Genomic DNA, 13,719 nt, shown 5'->3' with positions numbered 1-13,719 from the left:
ATTATATATTAGTACAGGAGAGGAAGTAAGGAAGAACCCTTTGTGAGTTGCTTAAGAATCCAATTTTCTCTTATCTCCCAGTCTAAGTTCTTTGGATTTATTCTGGACTAAAACAATTCCAGCTTGTTTGCTCCAATAAAGCCAGCTCAGGTCTTGGTAGTACTGGAGAATAGTGGGAGATTTTAGGTTAAGAGATTAGCAGATAAGCTACAGTTACTAAAAATGCTACTGGGATTTGTGGAATTGCATTTTAAAAAGAGAGGGTTTTATTTTTCCTCTAGACAGACTTAAATAGATTGGGTATTAGTGGGAAGCATGTGCCATCTCTCCAACTGTCTAAGTCATTATACAGAGCTATTAGGATGCTAAATATTTCAGCATTTGGAGAAAAGAAGTTGAGTTGTTTATTTTCATTGTAAAAAGTCATTGGAACAAAAGCGACTTGAGGTATCACTTACCATCTTGGCTGAGATAGCTAACTAACAGATGGCCCAGTGTAGGAGATGTGAAAAACACACTGAATTACTTGCTCAAGCTGAAGAAGGAAGTTTTCATAAAAGCAAGACACTGATCCTGGACGTTGCTATGTGATGACCTTATCCTCCATCCTCACTCCTTCACAAAATCTTTGCAACTCTTGTGGTAATCAAAATCAATGTGTTTGCTCCCAAAATTTTGTATTTCTTATACAGCTTTCTTACTGCACCAGAGATCTAGGTATGATGGTTTAACCTTGAGGGAAATGTTGGGTGTTCTATTACCATATATTGAATTGCCACAAAACAATCTCAGTGCTGGATCTCAACTTGTTGCCTCAATGAAGGCACAGAAAAGAAAACAGGTGTTGGGACTCTGGTGCTGGACTGCTGTCCAAAAGGCACATGTTGAAATGCCAGGTATTTCTTCTGTCTTTTTGGTTCTGGCAAGCCAGGTAATTCCTCTCTATCTTAGTCATTCATGTACAAAGTAGAAATCTGTTTAAATGTGCTTCTGTGAGGATGGAAACCATCTCTCTTCCACATTCAGATGCCCTAAATTTCATCCACATCCATTCACCCATCTGTTCTGTGTTCCCTGTTGGCAAGTGATGCCAAGCCCATGGGATGCATCTGTCTGTAGTGAGCAGAATGCCTCACACAGTGGATTTACAAGCGCATCTTGAGCCGCTACTCATCTACCTCACTCCAATCACAAAATAAAAGTTCAGTTTTACACAGCTGCGTTGCATATATATATGTATATTTGGGCACAGATGAAATGTGAAATCTGCTCAGAAAGAAGTAATTTTCTCCTCACAACAATGCTCTATGCAGGGGGAAAAAAAAAGAAAATATATTGGTTTTCATCAAACAGAGTCCTTTCCCAAAAACTTAAGATCCTGGTCATATTTTCTTGAGTTGCCCTCTGTTTCCTCAGCTTCCTTTCCGTGACAATGATCCAAGGTTTTCTGTCAGGGTAATTAAACTAACCTAGTTAGTGGTCAGCACTTTCTTTTCAGTTCTTCTGCAAGCTTCAAAATGAGCAGTTTGTCAAAATGAGAATTTCATATTCAGGCGGCAGAAGAAGCCAAGCCCTAACTTTTCATGTACATTTAAATGGGCATTCAAGCAGTGACATGGAAATCAGAAAAGCAGCTATTAATGATCTGGTTCCATTAACAAATGTTCATTTGGGTGGGAAGTGACCTGGGACAAAGAGGAAATGCAATTTTGGCTGCCAATACAATAAAAAATAACTGCTATTAGTGCTATATAAGAGTCATGATCAATTATACCTTTTATTTGCTCAATTCAGCTACATTGTAACCAATTAAATCTTTGTTTTGAATAAAGAAAGGAGTGTAGTGGGTTTTACAAAACTGCCTTGTGTAAAGCTCCTTTAACTTATGCTATTAACATCACCTTGGTTACTGGAGTGATGGAGCTTACTCCTGACATGTTTTTAGCTTTTGCCTTATTAGCCTAGTTTTCCAAAACACTTTCACTAGGAGAGGAAGTATGTCTCTTCTGGACATTAAATTAAACTCAGTTCACAGCACACAACACAATCACTTTAGCCAGTGACTAGAACATAACCTGATTCTGCCATCGTACTTTATGCTGAGTAGTAACTTGTTCCATAAATAGTAATTTATATATATATATATGGCTACAATTATCTATGATGAAATTTTTTATGATTTTTTTTTAGTAAGAGATATTAACCAAAATGTTAATGTATGTATTCCGTACAGTACAGAAATTTGTAGAAAATTATCCATTTCCTCAAATTGCTTTGGGTCTTAAAGAAAAGTGACCACAGAGAAGGTTATTATCTCTATCACAACATTACTACTTCATCCTTTTTTGGACACCAGTGTTAGAGAGGGCAGATCCTGCCCACTGGACAAATCCCTTGAAATCAGCTGAAAACACTCATTTGTCCCCTTTGTCAAGGGGACAAAGTATATTTGGTTCCAAGTTTAAACAAGAAAAAGTTTACAAACCTGTTTTTCAGATCTCACTGACAGAACTAAAAGCAGAGTCTGATTTTAAGCAAAAACTGAATTCTTTATTTCTAGATGGTTTCGGAACTGTGCTAGTCCCAGTCCCTTTTCTTTTCAATCACATACAAAGAGATTGATATTTTATAGCGTCTTTTTCAGTAGCAAATGCTTTTATACCTACAGCCCAAAGGAATAAAGGAAGATGTTTACTGCAGTTAGAAAATAATTCATAAAGACTAAGGGATGGGAAGCTGAGGAGCAGGTAATGGAGTGGAGTGTGTTGAGGTGATTGAAAAGGATGGCTGAAAATAGAAGGATTCAGAAGCAGGGAAGTGGGTCTGGAGATGGGGGGGACAATGAACATGGGAAAACCAGTAGAAAGATTTAATCACAGGCTTTGAAGCAAAATATAGAGTTGAGGAAGTGTGGATCTGCAAGCAAATCAGAGAACCCTTCCCTCCCATGGTCTTCTCTACTTGAACTTTTGAAGGAATGAGCAGTTTAAAGCATGGATGAGTGCAGAGAAAGCATGAGAAGGCCACAAAACTAAGACCAGGTCCCCCTGAAGGCCTGTCCTTGTAGGTCCATCCACCTTGATGAGAGTGCTAAAGCTGATGCAGCTCTCTGCTTTCCCCTGACACGAAGTCATGGCATGATCTACCACCTGACATTGAATGTACAAAGGCTTCAAATGGTAACACTTTTAATTAGTGCCCCAACACAAGCTGAGGAGCACCAAGAAAAAAACAGTTCTGTGTCACCTGCCCACCCAGCAGGCTCAGTAGGCTTTGGACCAAAACTTTGAGAGGAGCCATTCTTTACCCTTACAGTCATCAACTAGCCAAGAGGCACTGTTTTTCCACCTCTCCTTTTTTTACTAGTAAAGGCTCTTCCCTTTAAATATTTCATTCAAGACCTATTCCTGGAAGGACCCCGGACTCCAGCACTTGAGGAGATTGACAGCTGAATGTCCCACTAGAGTCCCAGTTTGAAGAATGCTTAGCCATAGCCAAAAGTCTGTACATTCGTAGGTACTCTCACTGGAATATATTTCCATCTACAGTAATACTCCCACACCTTTTTCTCATGGTTTCTATGGATTGGGATTCAGCCACTCAAAAATAAAATTATCTATTAAAAATATTTTCCTACCCTGTAACGCCTTCTGGCTAAATAATCACGAGCTAAAAGAGCCAAAGTAACATTTTCTTCCTGAGCTCAATTTGATTTTCAGTACTCACCACTAATGAAATATCTAAAAGTGATTTATTGGAACATAACAGCTATATTTAAGCAGAGCTGAAACAATTACATTTGATTAAAATTAAGGTCAAGGAAACACAACAAACTAATGTGACACTTCAGACATCAGCATGGAAGAGGTGCTTTGTTGGTTAGTTATTAATTAGGTAAAGTAAACACAGTAAACATGTTCAGCAGGAAATTCTCAGTGAAATAATTTCAGGCAAGCAAATAGATGCTGTGCAAGAAATTTTTTTCACTTTCTCTGGATTTAAAATCATCCTACACACTGTGTTGTTCTTTCTATCCTTAATCTACTTCAGTGATTTATTCTGTTTCCTTGAGGAAAAACTACTCTGCCAGAAGCTCTCACTGGAGAGCTAGAGAAATGTGAAATTGTGGGGGAAGGGTTTTGTTTTTATTGTGTTGTTTCATCTCTTCACCTTGAAATCACAAAAAGCCTTCTCATCACAAGCCTTAGGCTAATTGGACTGTGATGGGTATTTGAGAATCTTCTACATGGCTGCACACCAGCAAGCTTGAGAAAAGGTTTTACTGTGAAAGGTTTAGTTGTTTAGCCCTTTGAGTAGCACAGATTGCACAACTGTGATTTTCTTTGTGTTTGTTCTCAGCATAAGCCATTGCTTACAAAGGTATCTTTAGAACTGGGCACATTCACTCCGCATATTTATTTAACTAGACAAATACCTTAAGGCTTGATGTCAGTTTTCTCCTAAACTCCTTGATGATCAGAAGGAAAGGGTACTGTATGAGTAAATACTGCTCTGAGTGTCCCCTGACAATGGGGATTCAGTCATGACCAAAATTTCTTCAAGTTCCTCACATCTGAAGCCAAGAGTGTTGATCTGGCAGTGCTGTAAATGGCTGAAGGATCTGACCTTCAGTTTTCCTGGATGCTTTGTTTCTCATTACTCAAAACAAAGCAACAAACAGAAGCCCTGCCAAATATGTCTTTTTTTTTTTTTTTTCCTCCACTTGTTAAAAATAAGCATGGATTTAATACAGAAATAGGTTCCCCTGCAGCCTCTGCCCATCAGGCAGGGCCAGCAAGCACATCCACATCACCCAGCAGAGCGCAGTGCAGAGAGCCTCAAGCTCACCGAGGGTGGTCTGGGGGCACCCACACGGAACAGCACACATGCTGTGTAGGAATAGTAGCTAATATGACAAGACCATTGCTTCTACTTGGTTAAAACCTGCCCCCCAGCTCACCAATTTCCACTGCAACTTCTAGCCCAGACACACGCGCGCTCATGCAGCACATGTGAGAGTGATGCTGCTCTGGGGAGCTCCATGCAGCCATCAGTCACATACACAGCCCCAGCATAGTGCTGGGGCCTCCTGGTGATGCCACAGGCTCAACAGTAATGGGGAAATTTTTCTCTAAAGCCTTAGACTTTTAGAAACACTGCATGAGGTTTTATAAAGAAGAAAACCAAAGCTTAGCAGAAGAGGACTGGGAAAAGGATGACTTAGCTATTTAGCGCAGGGAAAACACATTCTTTGGGGTCATGCCAGACCTGGTCTGAATACAAATCAGAAAGCATTAGCATAGACTCTGGGGCTACAGAAAGCCTAGGTGAACTGCAACAGGGTCATTGCTAAGTATGTAGAGACTGTGTGGAGGGAAGACACCAGTAAAACAGGGAAAGGAAGGAGAGAAAATCATCGTTACTGGGCAGTTTCTGTCTTGGTGACTTTTTAGATATTACTGTAAAAAAAATATACTGAAGGGCCTAAATGGTCTTCAGAAAAACAGCAGCCCTTACTTACCAGTGGTAAAATGATCAGAACTTGAACACCCTTCTGATACAGTCCTTGCTTATCCTAATCAAGGAAAAATATCATGATGAAATAAATCCCAACCTAATGATAAAATTACTCCAAGCTTCAACTAGGACAGGCTTATGATCTTTTGCTTTCTTCTGAAGATGGAAACAAGAGACAATCATATCTACAGGCAGATCCACACAGGACTTTGGTCCTTCAGACTACTTTGGGTTCTTCTATGTAGCTCTCAAAATGTCAAAAGAAGGAAACAACTAAGGCAAACACCTTATGTTGAACCTGGTGGTGTTTGGATTAGGTGTCTGTCCTTACAGCAGACCCACTTTATTCACTCCTCTAAGCCATCATTCACAATGCTGTAAAAACTCTTTGTGTTTCTCAAACGTCTAAGAAAAAAAGAAGACAGATCAGAGCGCCTGGAAGTGATGCCCAGGAATCATCTGAGCCACCCATCCTCAAAGCACATCCAGTTTTAGTGTTACTCTGGGCTTTTCAGGCATGTGTCCACCTGGGTCTTAACCACCTCTGAGGATGGAGGCTTTGCAGCCTTTTTGGACACCATCCCATTTCCTGACTTCCCTCACTATTAAATGCTTCCCTGGTGAATATTCATGTTTCCTGTGTTGTAGCTATGTTTGTTTCCTCTCATCATCCAACACCTTTAAGTAAATATTTGCACGAAGCTGTTAGGTTCCCTCAAAGCCAACCCTACTCCAGGCTGACCAAGCCCACATCCCCCAAACTCTCCTTACAGGGTAAACACTTCAGTTCCACAGTCTTGGGGACTTCCCCTCAGCTCATTCCAGCTTATCAATATCTTTCCTGCACTGGAGACTAAAACTGGGGACAGCTGTGATCTCAGAAGTTCCAAAAAGAGGGGAGGAATCATGTGCCTCAGCACATGAGCTTGCTTATGGCTAGGGCTTGTCAGCTTAAGTAGGAGGACCATGGCTGAATTTTACAAACTCTCCAAGACCGTGGGTAAGCTGAATGCTGAACAGTTGTTTATTAAATCCTGAAATGTAGAAGGTATTTGCTGAAACTAGTTTAAAAAAAAATCAGTGTAAAACAGTCAAAGGAAAGTACTTCTACACACAGCAGGTAGTGAATTTGTAAACTTTGCTGCCATAGGAATCTGAGGAGGCAGCATCAGCAGGATCACAAAGAGATCAGATAAATTCATGAACAGAAGATGCTAAAAGTGCTGGGCAGGGATGTACATACTGCTGCTATTCCAGCTGCAATACTTGTAGCTGCTGGGAAAGACAAAGAGACATGGGAAAGAAGTGGGGCTTTCATGCTGTCCCTGAATGGCCTCTCCCCTGGTCACCGTCGGAGGCAGATGGACCTCTGGCCACTTCTTGTTCTCCTGCTCATCTGAGCCCTGTGGGAGGTTACTGAGTTGACACTAATTAAATAAGAGACATGGGGACAGTAACTGATGTTCTCTTACATGAGAGATCGATCTTGCCATGCTGAGAATCATCAGAAGTTACAAAAAACCATATCCAAAACTGATCACCCAGAGTGGCTGGACCAGAAAACCATAAGGTCCAGCTCAGGAGAGGATTTATTGCTAATGATTTCCATGGGCTGCAGGAGGCTGACAGCCCTGCAGGATGTGGTCCTAGAGGTAGGGGTGGTAAATCAAGCATAAACAATTGTCCATCATCTGCAAAAATCAAGTAGAAATCAGTAGCACAAGAACTGAAAACTGAAACAGATCAGAATATTAAGCCATTTAAGCACATTCAAATGTGCAGACATGAAGGGGTTTAACATAGAGTTAAAATTTCAATAACATATTTGATAACATATCATACTTAGATATACTTTCCTTTTATTTTCTGTTGTCAAACAGTTCAAAACCCTCTTTTTTAAAATCAAAATCATTAAAATGTGGGGCATGAAATTTACAAATTACAATCCTCTGTGGGTTTAAAAAAGTAAAAATTCCCCACTGAAAAAAAATAAACTCAACATACTTGTTATGTTACCTGAAAACAAAAACAAAAAAAATTTCTTTTCATTTATTTTCTGCTGTTAAAGTAATTGCTTATTCTTTGAATAGGTAGTCATGGATTTTAACCTTCATTTGCAAGCTTCAGACACTTTGGGATGTAGGCTATATATATATATATATATATATATATGTATGTATATATGTATATGTATATATAAAAGCAGAGAGAATCAAAATAGTAAAAAGTCCATGCAGGATAGAAGAATCTGAAAGTTTCCTCTTCACTAGTTATTCCTACAGAAATAAACACAAAGAACTTCTTTCTTAACAGGGTCTAAATGAATTGTTTTCAGTAAGTAAAATCTAAGAATGCTCTAGAAGATCAAATCTTTTTCTAATAGCAATACACAGCTCCACTTCCATGATGTATAGCTCAGCTGAGGAGCTTTTTATAAAGGATAATGTCAAAATATGCAAAGAACAGAGCATGAAGGTGAAAGAAAATAAGTTGGAGTTTCCCTCTGAGAAAGACTAGATAAGGAAAGACTAGATAAGGAATTATAAAAATGTGATTTTTCTGAATGTACTTTGGCATTAAGATAATGAATACAATTCAGTGGGGTTATAAAATAACTTACTTGAAGCAAAGCTATGTTTTCTGTATGTCTGGTGTAACCTAGAAATTTGCCAGCCATAAAACTGAGGAATTTCCATGTCTAGGAACTACTAGTGAAATTGTGCTTTCTGGTATAGTTTAAACCACTCTCTAAACCTGAAAAAGACCATGCTTTTTTGCTAGTTCAAATATACCAATATACCTGGGAAAATTAAAAAAGAAGTAAACTCAAAAACCACAGGCAAATCAAAATGACCTTTCCTTATTAAAAACAAACAAAACAAACAAACAAAAAAACACACACACAAAAAAAAAGAAAGAAGCAACAACTGAAAAATTCCAGATACTAAACAATGTTGCTATGGTTGGAAGAATATTTAATACAACTGTATCTAGATTTCATTCATCCTTTTCAGGTACTATGATGAAAATAAAGTAAACCACAACAATTACATTAAAAAGTGCTAAGAAATTACTGATTTATGCTGTAGGAAGTGGCCACTGTTTGGCATTTCAGCTCATCCTGAAAGCAAAAAGGTTCACCTAAACTGCCTATTTACATTCTAATTTCTGCTGACCACTGCAGAAGTGGTTTAAAGTCCCTCACTCAGCCAAAGCCAGCTGAGAAAAGGCATCCAAGCAGTTATCATGAATCAGCCTTAGAAATACTAAATGAGCAGCTTACAGTTACATAAACATAAATAAAGAACTAGAATTAAAAAGAAGGTGGAATTACAACACATAAGAAAGAAATGGGAAAGCACCATAAAGTCACAGTTCTCCAGGGAAGATGGGGCAGCGTGTCAAAGCTTCAATTCTGACAGTGCTTTGCAACCATCAATTACACGCTGCTGTGCCACCTCTTAGTACTGCCTTATCTGTTGACTAAACACTCTTCTTAAAATAAAATGAGCCATCAGTTTGAGAAATTTCCCTAGTTATAGCTGTGTCAGCCTGCTTAAGCTGACCTTTAGAGAATTCACATGAGAATAAAGGACATCTTATTATTCAAAGAGCATTTTTGTGAACCAGGAGCTGCCGGTCTTAGACAAAAGCACAAGATTTTCTCCTCAGAGAACCTCTGAGGATTTGCCATGAATCATTCTCTTGAGTAGTTTATAATCTGACATTTGAAATTAGCCGGGGGAAAATTAATCCCTGGCATAATTTCATCTTTGTACAATCAGGCAAAATTTGGCCCATTTGAATGTTTCTACTGGGCAGTGCAGGGCAGGAATGCAAGGGTGAGGGGTATGCATGCAGTGGTGAAGAAACTAATCTGGCAAAAGGAAGGGAAGATGGTGGGGCTTGGGGGGCCTGAATTTGTTGTGTATACATAGGCCAAACAGTCTTTAAATATGGGGGTTAATGGCAACGTTTGTAATATCAAAATGATGTTAGTACTCCTTTTATTTTGTAATTTCTAATTAGTTTTCCAAGCTTAATGTGCTGAGTCATGATAACTGGTTGCATGGGGAAAATTAACACCATCTAATCCCACTTTGCATAAAGCTCATGAGCATATTCTGGGCTTTGAGAGGAGAATTTGGGATTCCGGGTTCCCACTACAGCACTTGACTAGGTAGGAGGTAAATGGTAAAAAAAAGGTGACCACATCGAGTAAGGATTTTTGCACACCTTGTCTGTCACCAGAGAACTTTTAAAAAATTACATCTTTATGCAAAGTGCCCTCCTGAAAACACAGCTGTCTCACTGAAAGTAGAAGGACATCCCTTGGTCCATGTGATTTTCTTCCTCTAGCTGAAAAAAAAATCTCATTGAACTGATTATGACTAATGCAAGTGAACTTCTTGAACCCTGGAACAATAACAAGGGTGTGATGGGAAGTGATTGAAGAACATTCAGGCACTGCATCTTGAATAAGCACCAACTTGGTTTAGAGTGCATAGTAAAGGGAAGGCAAATGGGAAGGAGGAGAAGGAATTTGGGACGATAAAATTTCCCATGTACTATGTTTCCAACCCAAATTTTCTCTGACATTTGTTAAAATAAAATAAGCAAATTTTTAAAGTTACTTGTTATATTTGGACCATTAATATGAAACGGGGTTAACTGACACTTGACATTGTAAATTTTCTAATTTTCTCTAAGCCAGGCAAGGGGGAAAAAAAAAAGAAAAAGGAATTGGGGAAGGGAGGGTAATTCTGTAGAACAAAGAGCAGAACAAGGTAATTGTATCATTATTCCATTATTTCAGTATCGATGCTTAAGCATGTACAGTACAACAGCATTCTTTTAATGGGCAGAGAAATTCCCTGTACGTTATTATTATAATGAGTAGTAATGGGGAGGGATAAGGCTATGGGAGTCTTCTCTCTGTACAGTTCCATTACAGGCATGAGTGCATAGATTTTGATTGAGATGGTCCCTAGTAAATCATGATTGAATCTTTTTCTATGCCATTTGAAATAGCGTCAGAGTCTGTTTTTATCTTCAACCCAATATTTTGCGGTTTCTTATCTTTCATACTTCCCACAGTGTCACTGCCTTCTTTGGACATCCCTGTTCTGGCATTAGATCCTCCAGAGGTTGCAGGTGGATCTCTGCTCCATGAGGACCTCTTTGGGGTGCAGGGACATAGCTGCTTCACCATGATCTGCCCATGGGCTGCAGGGGAATCTCAGCTCCTGTGCCCAGAGCAGCTCCTGCCCCTCCTTCTGCACTGACCTTGGGGTCAGCAGGGCTGCTCCTCTCACATATTCTCACTCCTCTCTTTGACTGCATTTTCACAGTTGTTTTTCTTTTTCTCATTTAAAATCTGTTATCCCTGAGGCACTACCACTGTTGCTGACGGGCTCGGACTGAGCCAGCAGCAGGTCCATGTCCCAGAGCATCAGCTCTGCTGGACGGAGGGGAAGTTTCTGGCGGCGTCTCACAAAAGTCGCCCCTGTAGTTCTGTTGCTACCACAATATTGCCACTCAAACCTAATACAGTGTCAGAAACTGTTTCAAGGACCGTCAGATATACCAGTACAAGATAGAAAGGAATGAGCAGAGTTTGGTCTGCCTTCACACTTCAGTTTCACAAGTGACCTATTTACTAATAGGAAAATATATGCCATTACTAAAGAAGACAATGTTCTGGAAAACTTTATGTCATTAAAAACCCAGCACAGAAAAAAAGCTTGTTCTCAGTTGCAGGTTTGAGGGGGTTTATGTTTCCTGAAATCAGTGCTTTGGGAAGAGGTATATCTGGATAGAGACTGAGTCACAGGACAAAAGTCAAAGTGAAGAGGAGAGGCTGGTTGCAGACACAGCGTGATAGACTCAGAGAAAAGAAGAAAACACCATTTCCTTCTTGGATATGTAATTTGTGAGATAGATGCTTTGCCACATGGAATGTTGTCTGTCCACCTTTCTCCAGAGGTGTGCTTGTGTGTAGACATTTATGAAGCATAGAAAGCAGATTCATACTTTCTAGATAGTGGGAGGTTCCCTCCTTGTTAACATCTGCTATCCTAAAGAAGCAGATTGAAGATTCCTCAGCAGATAAAAAAGTGGGAAAAACTGGACCCCACAAAGCACAAGAGTCCTTAGGCAAAACTGACTCCTGTGCCTGAATCAGAGCTGTCCATAGGTGCAGCATACAGTGCAGATGTGCCCTTCAGTGACAGCTCTTGCCCTCCTTGCGACTAGAGTAAGGCAGTGATGGTCTCTTCACATGAATCAGGAATAACACAAGAACAGCCCAAAAAAGCAGAGATCTTCTAGGCTTGGCAGACCTTCAGTTAGCTCAACTTAGGAAAAATTGAATGAGGACTGGAGAGCAAGGAAAAGTGTAAAAAACCCTCAAAGCTCAGAAAATCTGTTAGTGCACTGATGCTGCTCAAGCTCAGTTCAGCACGTCTTCCAGCTTTAAGTCTGCTTTGAATGAGGGAGTTTGAGGCTGTGATAGTTTCTACTTCTAATGATACATTCACTTAAATACAAAGGTTTCATCAGCAGAATCACATCTCTGAATGTCATGAGTCAGCTGAAAGTTGCAATTCAAACTCTACTGCTATTTCAGATGTAATTCAAACACAGTCTGATGATTCTAAAAAGAAGAAAGAGACATTGATGAGCTGATTAATAGATTTTGTGGGATATCTGTGCATTCAAAAGAAGACTTTCTGAAAAATTTAGGGCACAATCCATCTAACCAAATGTATAAGTCAGTAATGCATTTAGATCTAGCCCAGTCATCTTGATTTCCTTTATAGTCAGAAAAGAGAAATGAGCTCCTTTAAGTCACGATCTCCTCACTGAAACAGATATTAAAAGCAGGTGGCCAAACAACAGCAATTTCTTTTGGAATAACTGCATCATTAGTGACTAAAATTAAGCAGCATCAATCTTACTCTATCTCACCAAATACCTAAAGCATGTGAACAGTAATTGACCTTTGAGGTTTTCTGGTCACTGAAGCTGAGGATCACCAAGTGCCATGCTCTGAAACATTGTTCCTTGCCTAAAATGTTCCTGTCCACAGGGGGTCTCCCATGGACAGCCCCCAGTTTCAGAAGAACCATTTCTGTGGCAGGACAGCAAAACGCTTGTCCCGCAAAATGCAGCATCTTGAGTACCACCTAAAGGTACACTATTTACTGGTTAAATTAATTGTTTGAACACCCACAACTAACCTAATGATGTACTGGGCACTGTGGTTTTGTGTGCCAAGAGGGATCTAGTTTCCCTAGAAAGCTTTTCCCAAAGCCCATCATAATGTCGTGTTTCCCGGGACAGCCCTGAGATGGGAGTGAGAGAAAGGTTGCAGTTTTCATGTATAAAGAGAAGCATAGGAGAAGTATTAAAACAAGTCAGGAGTTGGTCCAATTCCACTCTGAGTTAAAAAAGAAATAGTAATGTTAGTGAGGATTGTAATACCATACACAAACACTGCTGTTACTCTTCAAAATAGTTTTTACTCATTTGGATCAGAGACCGGGCAAACCTTGCTTGCCAGGCACAGGATAGTCTGACAAGCACAAATAGGACTTATTCTTTTGATCTATCTTTATCAAAACATAAGAAAGCTTCTCCTTTTTCCCTCTCATTTTCCTATCCTCTCTTGATCTTCCTATCACCTTGAGCATATCATCCTAAAGCCATTAAGTTTTATCTCAGCCAGCACAGTATCTAGGTGGAATTAGGGTCACTGAATGCATGGAACTGACCTGGTAAGCAATATATTTTTCAAAATGTTATTTCCCCTTTTTTTTTTTTCAGGGGTGAGGAGAAGGGAAGTTGTTTTTCTTACAGCTTTTCTTGTACTCTCTAGATAAGCATACCCATTATTTTTATAACATCTGCTTATATGATTTCTACATATTTTTTTTTGCATATAATAAAATATTCTAATAGAGGTCCTCCACTTCCTTTATTAAAATAAATGAGGATGGGCATGTTCCTTGAAAACTTGTGGAATAATTGAGAAAGGGTTGTTTGGAATAACATCTTAGTGCTTAACATCTGAAATTCCCCCATACTGCCATGCAAAAGTCGACTGATTATTTCTGAGTGATGTATGCTATGCTGTTAGTCTAATTGCCAGCAGTGGCACTGCTCAGCCATAAAGAAGTTCACTGCATCAACAAAATTTAA

This window comes from Haemorhous mexicanus, chromosome 2, assembly GCF_027477595.1.
Source record: "Haemorhous mexicanus isolate bHaeMex1 chromosome 2, bHaeMex1.pri, whole genome shotgun sequence".
NCBI lineage: Eukaryota > Metazoa > Chordata > Aves > Passeriformes > Fringillidae > Haemorhous > Haemorhous mexicanus.
The sequence above is the reverse complement of the archived record's forward strand: the minus strand, read 5'-3'. Positions refer to the sequence as shown.